The 17,604-nt window shown below is 33.0% G+C and overlaps 1 pseudogene; it reads right to left on the bottom strand.

Annotated features, from left to right (window-relative positions):
- Positions 1-371: 371 nt before the first annotated feature.
- LOC128033893 (calpain-type cysteine protease DEK1-like) lies at positions 372-1,385 on the bottom strand (annotated as a pseudogene).
- Between the last annotated feature and the right edge of the window lie 16,219 nt (positions 1,386-17,604).

Below are 17,604 nucleotides of genomic sequence, written 5' to 3'. Positions count from 1 at the left end.
CTAAAAGACTTGATTTTTTTAGATTCATTAATGCTGCGAGATTTATCAGCAAGAACAATATATTTTAATATATTTTAAATGTTCGTTTCGACACATCTACATCTTTAACTCATGATTGATAGTAATTAGATCAGAGATTTATCAGCAAGAACAATGTAACACTTTTTAGTCGATCGAATAGATCTTCAATACAGGATAACAATTTAAACTTGTCTTTCATTTTGTCACAATGTATTTTACTATCTATAATTTATGCACAATCCCATCATCACATCTTTCTTTTTCACAAACAAAATAGGTGGCCTCAAGATGATACATTCGATCAAATTAAACTTCTATCAATTAAAATCTCTATTGATTAATCCTTATAACTAAATCTGAAATTCTTTTAATTTGGTTGTAGACATTCTCGTACAAAAAATTGAGATCGAAGAAATTCCATCAAATGAACTAGAAAAACTATTTTACTCCTTCCTACAAAAACCTTCCCTTAGATGGATCACGGTGCTCTACAGGGCATCTCTTCGAGCAACTAACAGGTTTGTGGCTGAAAGATGCCGAGAAAGCTTCGCACCTAATAAGACAGATGCTACAACTGCATAGCTAATACAATGCCCCAAGTACCCAATATACTCCAAAGTAAATGAGAAAAAACCCGTGCAGTTCCAACAACAATAAGTATAATAATATGATTTTTAAAAAGCTGAAACCTATACAAGCATGCTCCCATGCTTCAGTCAAGAATTATAATCACAAGAAATGTAATAGCCCCAAGCCAAAGTGCATCCTTTGCAATCAAATGATATAAGATAGAGTAGACAAGAAGAACAATAAGGAAACCAAGGTAAAGAAGTCCAAGAGGTAATGCCCTACTGAACTCTCAAAGGTATAACTCGTTTGGGTCTGGTGGTTTTGGTAAACAAAACACATGATTCATTTATATACTATCAAAGCATGTAAATTTATATGCTCTCCGAACATACTCATCCACATCTAAGCCATTTTCATCAAAGATCATGCGGCATATAAAGAGCATCTTGATTGTTAAGGAAATTGCTGATACACCAAAGAAATCCAGAAGGAAATTATCGCTCAGACGCACTGGAACCAACTGTGACATAAATGGCACAAAGTTCTTATGCACAAAGCAAAGTAACAACCATCAGAAATAGAAAAGCAACAATAATTGAGTTTTACCATTGAGTCCTCAATCATAGCATAATTTAATAGAATGGCAATAATAAAGCACTGTCGGCCATTATTACAACTAGGCAAACAATACCTTTGCCTAATATTATGATTAGCCAGCATCCCTACATGATAAGCACTACATATGGATTTAAAACAACCGCCTATGCCAATAACGATAAAAGAGCACATAACATACTCATTCACATAGCATACTTATTTGAGGTCCTTGTAAAATACTCGACCACAATGGCTACATTCGGGTCTATTTATACTTTGAACACTATCGTACTAGCTACTAAATTCATCGATTGTCTCACATTCTTCTGTTTCATTCTATTTTTGTCAAAAAACCCTAATGGCCTTGGAATTAACTACTCAGTCCTTTCAATTATAATTGATGGAAAGTAGAATATGTTTTGGACCATTTATTGAAGTCTCAAACTCATGTCTCATTTTGTTTCTTGTGATAACAAATTTCTTCCCTTTTCTGAGCCCGATCAAATAAAAATTATGATTCACAAAATTCCATTTCACTGACAACTATTTTAATCTCATTAATCAATCCATCTCTAAAACAAGTACATAATTCATTTTCAATCGATAACATATTTTTAACATACTTATCGAGCTATACTACTCTCATCCAAAGTTTGCAACTGATCGATTTCCCAGCTTTAATTCAAGGACTTCTTATCATTTGCTAACTTAATTCTTTTGAAAACCAATTCAGAAGAAATACCAGTTAATTTGTTATTTAGATACCATAGTAGTTAAAGTCGATTACTAGTGAATAACTTCTTCTTTTAATAGCGACACTGTACATCTCAAATAATCTTCAAAAAGATCTAATTTTTCATCTAGAACTCCTGTATTTGCTAACCTATACTCTGCTCTGACTAAATCATCACTCACTATACCTTTAAACTCTTCGGTCCCATATTTTTTAATTTAACCAATAGAAACCTTATAAATATTTCATTCTATAGGACTTTGAGGATGAGGGGTTGAAGGTCGTAGAGCCACAAAATTGATTCACTCATATACACATTAAACATATCATTCATTAATATATAAGATACTATGAACCTCACCTCTAAGCTTAAGAAATTCAGGCATATTATGAACAATCCCTTAATCAATCAATGGAGCATAACTTTCAGCTTCATCAGAATTAGCTCGGTTGGAAGACTTCTTTTATCCAAATGAGAACATAATCAAATTAAGTCATCAGACATCACACTATCACAGGTTATAAAATGGCATGTATTTCTAGACTCCATACATGTTATGTTATAAAATGTATCATCTTCAACCTGTCTCCATTACCAAATTAAAGTTACGGGTGTTATTGAGCAATACAAAACACTTCACATCATTCTAGAATAGTTATACAAATAATTTAAAAGCATACAATAACTAGTTCTATTCATAACACAATCACGCTAATATTTAAAACATCAATCACATGTAAACTAATATATGTAATTTTAATTTCAAAACTCTATGAAAGTCTAATTGTAACCTTCAAACATATAATAGGATTAAGTCTCAAAAACATAAAGTTTTAAAGCTAAAATAAAACTCCGCAGTTTGTATTGATACCCAATGGGTACCTTACAAAGAAATCGATACCAAAATTCAATATTGTTTTTCTTTGTAAAATAATGGTATCGATAATTAGTTGATGGTATCGATATTTTATTAATAAGCATCGATACTCAATTGAAAATCGATACCATTTTGGCATTCTGTTTTGTGTGAATATTGCTCATTTGGTCAAGCATTGATACCTGATAACTCTTCAAAAGAGTTATATTTTATGCCTTTAGACCTAGTTAATTGCTTGTACTTAAGTAAGGTTTGTTGCATTTCTAGGACATTTTAGTTAGCATTTTTAATATTGCATTAGGACTTGGACTATGCTGGAAATAGTTTCTTTTTAATTGCTTGGGGTGGAGTTTTCTGTGTTGATGTGGTAGGAACAGGTTTTGAAACAAGGAACTAAAGGAGTGAAGTTTTGTTAGGGCAAGTGCATACAGTTTGCCAGTACAAATGCTGTGGCAATACTGGAAAGACCAAGTCGACATTTTTCACGCAGCAATTCAAATTCAAATTTGAACTTGTACCAGATAAACCCCCTAAAAGAGGAGAAGATAATCACGAGCTGTTAGCTGACCCTAGCCTATTCTATCTATAAAAACTGCTGAAAGGGATCTCAAAAAGGACGAAGAAAAATTGAGAAAGATCCTTAGGCAAGAATAAGGGTTCAAATGCGCAAAGGACAAGAAGTCGAAGGCAGTCCTTCTTAGCCATCATAGGATGTTGTGCTGTCGAAGTCCGGACTAGGCAAGCGAAAGCTGCTTCCCAAAGTTCTTTGTCATTTCCTTTGAAAGATTGAATTGTAGTAGTTGTACACGATGTCGGATAATATTTTGGTTTGAAATTTTAATTCCCAACCCATGAGCTAAATCTCATAGGGTTTGGATTACTCCCGGTGAAAGTTTAATTATTTTTTATTAATGTAGTATATATCTCATTTACTTTACTATTTCATTTGATTGTTCTTATTTCTTAATTAAAATTTAATGATCATTAGCCCTAGAAGGTTGTTCGCATACTATAACTGATTGTAATTCCGAAAGGGTTGGATTAGTTGCATTAAAATTAAATGAAATGAGCAAGTATTTGATCAGCACTTGTATTCGACTCTAGACATAGAGTCACGATCATACAGAAGAAACCCATTCAAGATATCTAAAATGCCTATAGACACGGGCAAGGTAACTTGAGGTTTCGTTGTCGTGAAAGGCAGGACATTTTGGAACTCTTCTGTGCAGTAAAGTAGATACAATTTTACCAAGGTATTATTGACAGTAAGGGTCAATTCTGGGTAATCCAGACCTTGTGAATCAGCCTCACTCTATCCTTATTCTTTAACGTAGTATATTTGTCACAACATATTTAGTTGTTTATTTCATTATTTACATTCTATTCGGATAATAACTCTCATTGTTGCCATTACATTTATGCTTTCACTTTGGCGATAGTGTTACAGGTGTTATTCATTCATATCACGTATTCCATACACCATTACTGCACTAATTGCCACTGCATATTTATTATTGACTTTGCCATAGCATTAATTCTATTTTATTATAATATGATTAAAACCATGTATATTCTCTAGCTATTATGATTAAAACCATAAAAAATCCAACTATAGTTTATGAGGTGAAATCAACAGGGTTTTCATGTGTTTAGTGTGGCAAAAATCATGTGTTTGATGAATGCCCAACTAACTTAGCGTTAGTATATTAATGGGGTAATTCCAATCAAAATAGCAATCCATATTCCAACACCTACAATTCAAGGTGGAAACAACATCTGAATCACCGTGGGGTAATCAAGGTGTAGAAAACTTTAATAATGGTACAAGACAGAATGTCAACAATGCACTGCTTAATTATAATCATCATATGCCGAGGCAAAACATTCAACAAGTTCAGGTATCATTTTCTAATTCAATTCAAGACTTGTAAAAGGAATATATGACCAACAATGATATTGTAATTCAGAGTCGAGTTGCATCTCTCCGAGCACTTAAAAATCAAGTGGGGAAAATAATGAATGCTCTAAGTTTAAGGCCACAAGGAGCATTGTTGAGTGATACCAATAATTTAAGACCACAATGCAAGGAGCATTGCAAGGAAATCACCCTTAGAAGCAGGACTCAGTTGAGTGATGTTGTTCATGATGTAGCGGTAAAAGAGGATAATGTAAGTAACAATCAGGTGCAGATCCTAGAACTATCTAAAAAGCATACAACATCTAAATATGGTAAGCAGAAAAATGCTATGGCAAAACTAGATCATGTTGTCAACAAAAATGCCACAGGAAAACAATATCAGTAACTTGGACGATGGCTTCTTCTACCTTTTCCACAGGGATTCCATAAATCCAAACAAGATGCTCAATTTAAAATATTTTTGGAGGTTTTGAAGCAACTCCATATTAATACACCGCTAGTCAAAACTTTGGAGAAAATACCCAATTACGTCAAATTTATGAAAGATATATTGTCGAAGAAGCACAGGTTGGGAGAATTTGAGACTGTTGGTCTCATTGGAGGGTGCACAACAATGTAAATAAATAAGCTACCTCCAAATTTGAAAGACCTAGGGAGTTTCACTATACCATGTTCAATTGGAAATCATTATGTAGGAAAAGCATTATGTGATCTAAATGTAAGTATAAATCTGATGCCTATGTCTAGTTTTAGGAAACTAGGAATTGGGAAAGCAAGACCTACCACAGTAACGTTGCAATTGGTTGATCGATCTACGCCCATCCAGAAGGTAAAATTGAGGATGTATTTGTAAGGGTGGATAAATTTATATTTTCTGTAGATTTTCTTATTTTAGAATGTGAAGCTGACCATGATGTACCAATTATTCTTGGAAGATTTTTTCTTGCTACTGGCAGGACCCTAATTGACGTACAGAAAGGTGAGTTAACCACGAGAGCAAATGATCAACAGCTTATTTTTAATGTGTTTAATACATTAAAATGTGCAGATTAGAATGAGGAATGTCACACCATTGGCTTGATAGAAGAAGCAATGTATGAATTCACAAAATTTTGCTATAGTAATTTTGATAGTGAAGACAAATTGATGGAGCAAGGTGACACAGCAAGTTTTGAAGAGCTTGGTGAATTTATGGAAGCCCAGTAGATAATGGATAGGCCAGGGAAGAAATTTGAATCCCTGGATTTGACAGAATAATCTTTTAAGCCTTCTAAACCATCGGTAGAGAAATCTCCCATTCTAGAGTTAAAGCCTGTACCACAACATTTAAAATAAGTGTATTTGGGAAATAATAGTACTGTACCAATTGTAATTTTTGCTAAACTAACACATGAGCACAATGACAGTTGTTAGAAGTGTTATGGCGATCTAAAATAGCACTGGGTTAGACCCTTGCTGATATAAAGAGGATTAGCCCTATATTTTGTATGCACAAAATTTTATAGGAAGATTGTCATAGCAAATCCATTGAACAGTAGAGACGACTGAATCCAATTATGAAAGAAGTTGTCAAGAAAGAAATTATCAAGTGGATTGATACTGACATTATTTACCCAATTTTCGACAGCTCATGGGTAAGTCTGGTGCAGCGTGTACCCAAAAAAAGGGGTGTCATGGTAGTAAGTAATGAAAACAATGAGCTCATACTAACTCATACTGTTACAGGATGGAGAGTGTGTATGGACTACCGCAAGCTTAACAAGGCAACTAAGAAGGATCATTTCCCTTTGCCATTCATCAATCAAATGTTGAACATATTAGTTAGTAAGGCTTTTTATTGCTTCCTAGTTGGCTATTCAGGATATAATTAGATTTCTATAGCACTTGAAGATAAAGGGAAGGCAACTTTCACATGTCCACGTGGCACTTTCACATTCAAGCGGATGCCATTCAGGTTATGTAATGCCCTGACAACTTTCCAGCGCTGCATGATAGCCATATTCTAAAACATGGTGGGAAATTTACTTGAAGTTTTTTATGGGTGACTTATTTGTGTTTGAAAATGATTTTGAAGATTGCTTAAGAAATTTGGAAATGGTTTTATGTCATTGTGAAGAAATGAATCTAGTATTATATTAGGAGATATGTCATTTCATGGTTCGTGAAGGCATTATCCTGGGACATAGGGTGTCACAGCGAGGAATTGAAGTGGATATGGTGAAGATAGAAGTAATCGAAAAATTGCCACCACCCTCAAGTGTTAAGAGTATTAGAAGTTTTTTAGGACACTCAGGATTTTACAGAATATTTATCCAGGATTTTTCAAAAATCTCTAAACCCTTGTGTACTTTACTTGAACAGAATAAACCGTTTAACTTTGATGATCAATGTTTACAGGCTTTTGAAGAGCTCAAGAGGTGACTTGTAGCAGCACTGATTGTAGTTGCTCCAGAATAGACATTTCCCTTTGAACACATGTGCAACACCAGTGATTATACTGTGGGAGTAGTTTTGGGTCAAAGGAGAAACAATGTACTACATGCAATATATTATGCTAGTAGGACGCTGATAGAAACTTAGCTCAATTATACCACTACAGAGAAGGAATTATCGGCAGTGGTCTTCGCATTCGATAAATTTCGTTCTTACTTAATGGGGAAAAAAGTCACAGTCTACACAGATCACTTAGCTATGAATTTCTTGGTACGAAAAAAAGATGCCAAGCTGAGATTGGTTACATGGATACTCTTGTTACCGGAGTTTGATTTTGAAATTAGAGATCGAAAAAGAACCGAGAATGAAGTGATCGACCATTTGTCTAGAATAGAAACGAGGAATAAAGATGATAGTAAGAAAAATATTAAGGAAGAATTCCTAGATGAATGTGGCTCAATGCCAAGGCATTACCTTGGTATGTCGACATAGTAAATTTCTTAGTAAGCAGTGTAATGCCACCTGACTTCGATGCTCAAAGAAAATGAAAATTTCTTCACGATGCCAAACAGTACTATTGGGATGAACCATTCCTATTCAAGCTTTGTGCGAATGAAATAATTTGGAAGTGTGTCCCTAATGATGAGATGCATAGTGTCTTACAACATTGTCACTCAGCCCTATTTATAGGACATTTTGGAGGGATGAAAATAGCTTCTAAGGTACTCCAATTAGGATTCTATTGGCCAAGTTTATTTAAAGATGCTCATGAATTCTATAAGTCGTGTGACGATTGTCAGAGAAGAGGAAATATGTCTAGGAGACAGGAAATGCCATTGCAAAGTGTATTGGAGATTAAATAGTTTGATGTATGGGGAATAGACTTTATGCGTCCGTTTCTACCATCCATATGCAAGTTATACATACTTTTGGCAGTATACTATGTTTCTAAGTGGGTAGAAGAAGTAGCCCTAGCCTCTAATGATGTTAAGTCGGTATTGAAATTCTTGCATAAGAACATTTTCAGTCGATTTGGTACACTGAAAGCAATTATCAATGACGAGTGATCCCATTTTGATTACAAACTGATGGCCAATACCTTACGCATGTATGGGATGAAGCATAGAATTGCCACGACATATCACCCTCAGATGAATAACCAAGCTAAAATCTCTAATATAGAAATTAGAATTCTGGAAAAAGTGGTGAATCCATCTCAAAAGGACTTATCTACTAGATTTGATGAAACTTTATGGGCTTATAGAACTGCATTTAAAACACCACTAGGAATGTCACCTTTTAAACTTGTTTACGGTAAGCCATGTCATTTACCTATTGAACTTGAGCATAAATAGTTTTGGGCGATTAAGAAGCTAAACATGGATTGGGCTACTGTTGGTAGCAAGAGATTGCTAGAATTGAAGGAGATAGAGGAGTTTCGAACAAAGGCATATGAGAATGCTTGTTTGTATAAGAAAAATACCAAGCAAGGGCATGACGCTAGGATTTTACCAAGGCAATTTGAACTTGGACAGTAGATATTATTGTTTAATTCCAGGCTCAAATTATTTCCTAGTAAGTTAAAATCTCGAAGGTTAGGACCTTTTGAAGTAATTCAAGTGTATCCACATGGTACTATTGTTGTTAAAGACCTAAGAACAGGGGCTACATTCAAGGTTAATGGACAATGCTCGAAGCATTACTAGGCTACTCTTATAGAGCGTCACAAGCAAAGCATTAGCCTTCGTGATGTTTGAATTTTTGTTAATAAGTAGTTTTTTTCATTTTATTTCCCATTACTATTATTATTCTCTTTTTTATTTTGCTATTATTATGAACAATAGCAAAAAAAAGAAACAGTAGGATTTATTAGTGTATGCAGAACAATAGTTGGTTGCGGCATTACAAAGTGTCATGCCATGACAAACTGAATCATGAGGTGTTAATAAAGTTGACCAGTTAGAAAATTCCAAAGGAAAGATTTTTAGGCAGTGCATTTAGTAGAAATCGGGCCCATAATGTAGGGCTCCATTATTTCATTACACCCTAAAAGTGTTGTTAGTTTTTAACCTTTCCTCCACGTCACAACCTTTCTCCCTTATGTTTTTCCATTCCCTAAAAACTGTCATCATTATCCCTTTTATTTTCTTCAACTGGTCCATGTTTCCCACTTCTCATAAAGTTCACATTTTTACAGTCCTCTCGACTTCAACCTCTCTACTATTTTTTCTCCATTATTTTTCCTTTAATGTTTCTCTTACCTTTTCTTCATGGCGAGTGTAAGGAGTACTTCTAAAGCAGTAGAAAACCTTCACGCGTTGGCAACTCGTAACCAAAGATATTCTTCAATGCTACCGTAGCGACAAGGTATTCCACTAATATTCTAAAGTGGCCATTTTGTTTTGAACAAGGATTTTTGTTGAAAGATGAACCCAACATGGGATACGATAAAGCGGTATCACCGATTGTGGAAAAGCACAACAAGAACAGATTTTTTCTACACCAAGAGGATGTTGGGGTAAAGTGGTAAGAGAGTTTTACACTTATGTAAATTCCCCAGATTCTCCCTTCATTTATATCCGGGGTAAATCTGTGCCATTCGACGAATACCATATTAGTGCCCAGTTTAGCATCGTTATCAGTTGAAAGAGCTACATTAAAACCAATTGGAAAGGTGTGGTGCCACTTTTTAAGGAGTCGTCTTATGTTGTCTACACATAACACGACTATTTCGAAACAAAGAATGTTGCAGTTGCATTCTATTCTACAAGAAAGACATAAATGTGGGGAAAATTATCATCCAAGAGGTTCATAGGTGTGCTGATAAAACTATCAGGAGTTTGAATTTTCCTTCCCTCATTTCTGCCCTACGTAAGACTGCAAATGAGCCTTTAGATGATGTTAAGGACATTACCCCCAATAAGTGTGGGTAACACGAACAATTTTTACCAAGCTACGAGGAACTGAGTTTGCTGTAGCATCCCAGCATAGTGAAGTTTCCCCTACCACAGGCATTCCCACAACAACATCACCCGCCTTTCATGACTACAAAATATTAACTTCTCTAAAACAGTTAGAACAGAGGTTATGTCTATTTGAGGTGCAGCAATACCAAATAATGGAAGAGTTGGAACAAAGCAATGAACACTAGTCTAGGTATTGGTCGTATGTGAAAGATAGGGATTTGGCATTAAAAAGCACACTTTAGAAAAAAAATTTGAGGCCCATGCCAATTTCCTACTTTCCCAGCTACTTTGCTCTCATCTATAGAGTGTGGAAAAGAGCCAATTCCACCCACTTCCAGAACTGATCCAGTGACTAAAGAAGTCACTGTAGAAAAAGGAAATGATATTGAGGAGGAATTAGAAAAGTTTGCCTTTACTGACCAAGAGAAGGAAGTAGAAGAAGGAAAGGATGAAACAAGTGTCCTTGCCACTGCACCAGCTACTACCATTGAAAAAGTCAAACCTCCTAAACCATCTTCTTCATATATCTCCATGACTGTACAAGATAAAGCAACCAATCAACTGACTAATGAACTAACGGAGATCGACAAAGAAGGTGAGGAAGTCAACCTAAGGAAAAGGAAGATACAATAAAAAGTTCATGAGAAATAATTGAATGAAGTGCCAACGTTCTAGTCCAAGGAGGTTAAGTTTTGTTTTCTCTCATGCATTGCATAATTTCTCCCTTGTGTGCATACTCATACTTGTTATATGCTATTCATAATTTTACATGCATTGAGGACAATGCATCCCTTAGGTTTGGGAGTGTATTGTGCATCTAGGTTGCATTTTGTATGTTCATTTTGGTGTATAGGATATTTTTCCATGACATAATAACTATAGAAATACTTCCTTGTCTATAGGAAGTATGGTTTTTCTTTATAATGTTCGATAATGAGCTTGAAATTTTTCGGTATACCTAGAACATGTAACAATGGATTGGGTGAAGTTAGCTTAGGCTAAGTTGCTTGGAAATTGATTTCTAAAATTGGGATGACCTATACTCTGTGTTTTCCTAGTTTTTTGAAATATAGTAAGTATCTTTTTAATTCCCTTATGGATTTTTGAAACCAAACATTAGTACATTTTCACAACATTTTGTTTAAATAAATATACACTCTAATGCTCAGAGTTGCTCAGTAGATTAGTATCACTTTGTTTGCTCCATCGTGCTATTCATTAGAAAAGAGGACCTAGTAAGAGTATGCAAAAAAAATTAAGGGCATTCCGCTGTAGCAAAGGACTGAGTAGTTAAGGAGGTAGTTGTATGCTCCATCCATCATTTTAGTTAAAAACCTTGGCTTCCTAAGTGACTTTTGGTTTAAATTGTGACATGATTAAGTACTCGACAATCCTTTGTATGCTCCATCGTGATTGTCAAGTCAAAGAATTTTGTGACATGCTAAATCCCCTAATGATAATAATAATTTACTTTACTATTTCAAAATATATATAACATATTTTGATACGGGCTTAAAACAAGTGACTTTTATTTAGGTAACAAATGAACTAAGTAAATAAAAACGATATTTGCTATAGGACGAATGAGAGAATGCATTGGTACTTAGGAAACTTTGTTTTTAGAGAGAAATTTTTGCACTGTCTTTGCTAAACAAACCTTTGACAATTGAATCAGTTTTAGGATAAAATAAGATTGCTAAGAACGAAGGTATAAATTATTTTTTGAATAGCTAGGCAGTACGATAAAGTATATTTTGCCAAGTCAAGATGGGTACATTCATGCATTTAGATGTATTTTGCCTGAGGGCAGGCAATAGCTCAGGTTCAGGGGTGTAATAACTCTTGAAAACAATTATATTTTATGCATTTAGACCTAGTTAATTATTTGTACTTAAGTAACATTTTGTTGCATTTTTAGGACATTTTAGTTAGCATTTTTAATATTGCATTAGGACTTGGACTGTGTTGGAAATAGTTTCTTTTAATCTCTTGTGGTGGAGTTTTTTGTGTTGATGTGGCAGGAACAGGTTTTTGAATGAGGAAATAAAGGAGTGAAGTTTTGTCAAGGCAAAGTGCAGATAGTTTGCCAGCACGGATGTCGTGGCAATGCTGGGAAGACCAAGTCAACATTTTTCATGCAGCAGTTCAAATTCAAATTTGAACATATACCAAATAAACCCCCTAAAAGAGGAGAAGATAATCACGACCTGTTAGCTGACCCTAGCCTATTATATCTATAAAAACTGATGAAGGGGATCTCACAAAGGGCAAAGAAAAAGTCAGAAAAATACTTAGGCATGAATAAGGGTTCTACTACGCAAAGGACAGGAAGCCGAAGGTAGTCCTTCTTAGCCATCATAAGATGTTGTACTGTCAAAGTGTGGACTAGGCAAGCGAAAGCTGTTTCCCAAAGTTCTTTGTTATTTCCTTTTAAAGATTGAATTGTAGTAGTTGTTCGCGATGACGGATAATATTTTGGTTTGGAATTTTAATTCCCGCCCATGAGTTAAATCTCATAGGGTTGGGATTACTCTCAATGAAACTTTAACTGTGTTTCTTAATGCCGTATATATCTTATTTACTTTACTATTTCATTTACTTGTTCTTATTTCTTAATTAAAATTCAATGATCTCTAGACCTAGAAGGTTGTTCGCATGCTATAACTGATTCTAATTCCAAAAAGGTTGGATTGGTTGGATTAAAATTAAATAAAAGGAGCAAGTATTCGATCAACACTTGTAGTCGACTCTAGACATAGAGTCACGATCATACAAAATGAACTCATGCAAGATATCTAAAACGTCTATAGACAAGGGCATGGTAACTTGAGGTTTTGTCGTCACAAGAGGCAAGACATTTTAGAACTCTGCTATGCAGTAAAGTAGATACGATTTTGCCAATGCATTATTCATAGTAAGGATCGATTTTGGGTAATCCCGACCTTTCGTATCAACCTCACTCTATCCTTATTCTTTGAAGTAGTATCTTTGTCACAACATATTTAGTTGTTTATTTCTTTATTTACAATTTATTCGGATAATAACTCTCATTATTGCCGTTACATTTCTGCTTTCACTTTAGTCATAGCATTTCCAGTTATTCATTCATATCACGTATTGCTTACACCATTACTTCACTAGGTGCCACCAAATATTTATCATTGACTTTTCTATAGCTTTAATTGCATTTTATTATAATAATTTGGCCACTTTTGTGCCTCAATTTGATCCTCGTTGGAATGATACTCACTCATCACTTTATTACTTGAATCAACGTGTATACTTGCACAAAATTGCATATCATTTCACATACGACAATACCAGATGCCAAAGTATTGATACTTATCTCAATAATGGTAAAAATCTCATCTTAGAAAATTCAATTTATGCCAAGAAATTACCTAACCACAAAATACAACAATTTCATCCATTTAAACACCTAAATAACAAAGCAATGTGCCATTCTAAGGCACCACATTTCAAACATTTAACCTAAAATCAATTTAACGTCATAAGTTCATTCATTTCTTTCCTAAATTCAAAAGGCCATGCACAACCATTAACATCATATAAATGCATATCATATATATATACCATCAACAAAAGAATTAAGGCACACCAAGGCTTGACATAATCAACTACAAACCAAATAGACATTCCACCCTATACATGCCACTTATAACCATTTCAATATGTTCAAAAGCTACCAAAGTACTTCGATGGATAATGTGATTGTACTCCAACAAAGTTTCCAACCATTCGAGCTTTCCAGTGATCTAAAAAACAAAGAAAACAAATATATAAGCAACTAATGCTTAGTAAGCTCGTATAAAATGAGTTAAACTCACCAATTGTAATAAATTAATCAACTATGAGTAATTCCATTTAGCCATAAATCATATTTCTCTTTCCCTATACACCAAACCTCACAAGGTTAGTAGGTGAAGCAATACGCATATAATTCCAGCCCATTCAAGGCATATAACATACCAAGCATTTCAATTTCACCATTCATCTATCATATGATTACAATATACCTTCATTTTCTTTTAACTATGATTATCATATGTTCCATATCCTTACTCTAAATCAAAGTTCATTTCATATAGTTATATACTCAGTAAAACTTTAATTACTTGTTCATATAATGAAAATAATTTCACTATATAAATTATTCATCCACATAATTCAAATGTTACCTTTCTAATCCAAATACATCAAGACAAAATCCATTTCCAAGGACTTTTCCATACCATAAATCACATTTACTATAGGTAACAAACTGTACTTGTAACTAAGAAACTCGTTACAATATCCTTCACTTACGAATACTATAAATATGTCATATTATATATAAGCACATAAATATATTGTAATTCAATTATTTCATGGCCCAATTAACTAGTAACTTGACTCGGATACTCAGGTAACTACAACACACTGGAGGCACCATAGATGCATAACAGGGGCACTGAAGTGCAAACAGGGGCACAAATATGCAAGCAAGGGCAACAAAGTGTATACAAAGGCACCGAAGTTCAAATCCTGTACAAGCGCGCATACTAACCCTATTGGCATGCTAATCGTATCTTTGCGATTACTATGTTCATCCAGGCATTTTATGCCATCCATTTACTTTATACTTTTTTATCAATCAAGGGCATTTCATTGCTTCCGTACACCTAATATGAATTCAAAATATATTCATACTATAAATGTGCCATCACAAGGATCATCACCATCCATTAATCACTTTCATATGAAATTGATTTCAATATTTAATATACTATAACAACATATGAACTTTCACATGTATTTATACAATTTACCAGCAAAAATAACTTATTTTCAAGAAACTTTTAATTTACTCAACAAACACTATGAACTCACCTTAATCATAGTAAAATTTAAATAGACAATCAGTAATTCATAATCACCAAATACATTAGTAATAGTTCACATGTCCTTAAATTTGATTAATTCCTCTATTTGATCCATAATAATAATTTATCACATATTTATCAATTGATTTAAACATAACATAAATAAATATTTACATTCATTCAAAAATGGAAAATAATAATTTCCCTCCTTATACGAACTTACCACGACAAATACAATTGTAACAACAGAGTCGATGACTAATCCAACACTCAACTCTTCCTCGATTTTGATCTGTTTGGTTTGTTTTGTGATCTAAATAATAATGTCACTCAATTAAACCATTCAATAACTTAAAATAACTAGTTTAACTTATAACTCTTATTATTTGGAAATTTACAAAATTACCCATAATATTTTAGTTTTTATGCAATTTACACTCAACATTGTTTTCATCTTTATTTCATCTTAATTTATTAATTAATTACCATTTTACCCTTAGTAGTAATAACCTTAAAATGACAAAACCATGAACATCATTGTCCACTATCAATATAATGGTATAATTACCCACTAAGTCTTTTACTTTAAAATTTCTTTCCCATTTGACTCATTTAACATGTAGAATTCAACTTTTGCATCTTTTGCAGTTTAGCCATTTTCACTTAATTAACTATTTAAACTTTAAAATTTCTTAACTAAATTTTAATATTACCCTAATAACGCTTCGTAAATATCTTATAAAATATCTACGGGCTCGATTTATTGAAATGAGGTCTTAATACCTCATTTTTTAGGCCCACTTGACTTTAAAGATTTACCGCTTGAACCTAATTATTCGATCAAATAACATAAATTATCAAATCAAAATTTATTATAACACTATATTAGACTCACAAATATCAAATAATAATATTTATAGATTTGTTCGTCAAATTTGTACCCCCGGAACTACTGTTTCTAACACTACTGAAAAATGAATTGTTCTAAATAGTTTACCCTTTATTTTCTTTTCATGTGTTAAACATAAAATCTATAAAATCAATTTTAAAACAATATATAATATGACTTAAACACATAAACATCATGATGTCTAAATAATTAACCTTACTAATTTTATCAAAAATTCATTTATGTTTAATTCAAATTTTATAATTATATTTATTATATAATTTTTTCAATTATATTGTGCGGGATAATTTAATTTTTATTAATCATTTTTTTAAGCTTGGATTTGGTACATAAAAAGACTTTGAGGTTTAAACCCACAGCCATGAGAAAGCTGAGTTCTAAAAAGGTGGGCTTAAGCGGGAAATAGAAACGAGCATGAACAGTAAAATTAGGTTTTAGAGCATTCCCTCTCGTTCCGCTTTTAAATTTCAAATTTAGTGAGATTTTCATCATTACTTGATGCAGTATCATAAAGACCATTTCTTTGTTTTTTTTAAACGAATTATGTTTAAGGTAGCTAATATTTGATTTGATTCAAAAAAAATTTAAGTTAACCAAATCGATTTATTTAATTTTTTCGAGCTAACTCAAATAAGTAATTGAGTTTCAATTCAAGTCGAGTTAAATTTTACAATTTAAATAAATTTTATAATGATTCAAATAACAAATTGATATAAATATCCATTTGGTTCCTCTCAACAAAAATTACTAGAGAAAATAAAAAATTTAAAATTCAAAATATTTATAAAAATTTGAATATCCCTTTTTCAAATATCCTTTTTGGGGGCCTAAATAAGTTAATTAATGATTAAAATGTCTTTTTTTCTTATTTTACTTTGAAAAAGTTTTCAAATATACATAGCTTCAAATTGAGGAGACATAATAATACTTCTAAGTATTTGAATCAAATACTCACTTTGACTCTTTTATAAGATTACAGACACGTTTAGATTATCTACTGAAGTAAGTTGTCTTTGTCGCAATGTAAATGTTCTTACAATGCCACTTATCATCAGTTTGAACTGAGACAATCAATGTGATAATATTTGTTTTTCATAATTTCGCTTTGTATGCAAAAAATGAAAGACAGAAATACAAAAGACATAACATAAAATGTGAAATTTATTCATTCATTGTTCAAATACATAGAAAACAATTACATGTTTACTACAATATGAGAACATTTCCCAACATATTAAATATAACTCCGATAGAAGTATTGGAAGACTTAAAGCTCGTCTTTTTGTTTTTGGTAATCACCAAGTAAAAGGTATTGTCTATATTGAAACTTTTGCTCTCGTGGAAAAATGGTGATTGTTCGTGGAAAAAAGCTTTGAAAAATTGGGAGTTACATCAGATGGATGTACATAATGTCTTTCTTTATGGTGGTTTTGATAAAGAGGTTTACGTGAATATACCTCTAGGATTTGCCACTGATAAGCTTGCAATGGTTTGTCATTTGCGCAAGTCTTTGTATGAGGTTAAAATAGATTCCTTGGTGTTGGTTTACTAAGTTGGTTATTGCACTGAAAGGGTATGAATTTCTTCAATTATTTTCTGATTATTCTCTTTACATACACTAATATATAAATTAATGTGCTAGTTCATGTTAATGATTTGCTTATTTATGTGAACGATTCCACTACTTTGAAAACT

The sequence above is a fragment of the Gossypium raimondii genome, chromosome 2 (genome assembly GCF_025698545.1).
Source record: "Gossypium raimondii isolate GPD5lz chromosome 2, ASM2569854v1, whole genome shotgun sequence".
Taxonomy (NCBI): Eukaryota; Viridiplantae; Streptophyta; class Magnoliopsida; order Malvales; family Malvaceae; genus Gossypium; species Gossypium raimondii.
This window is presented reverse-complemented; position numbering and strand designations above follow the sequence as displayed.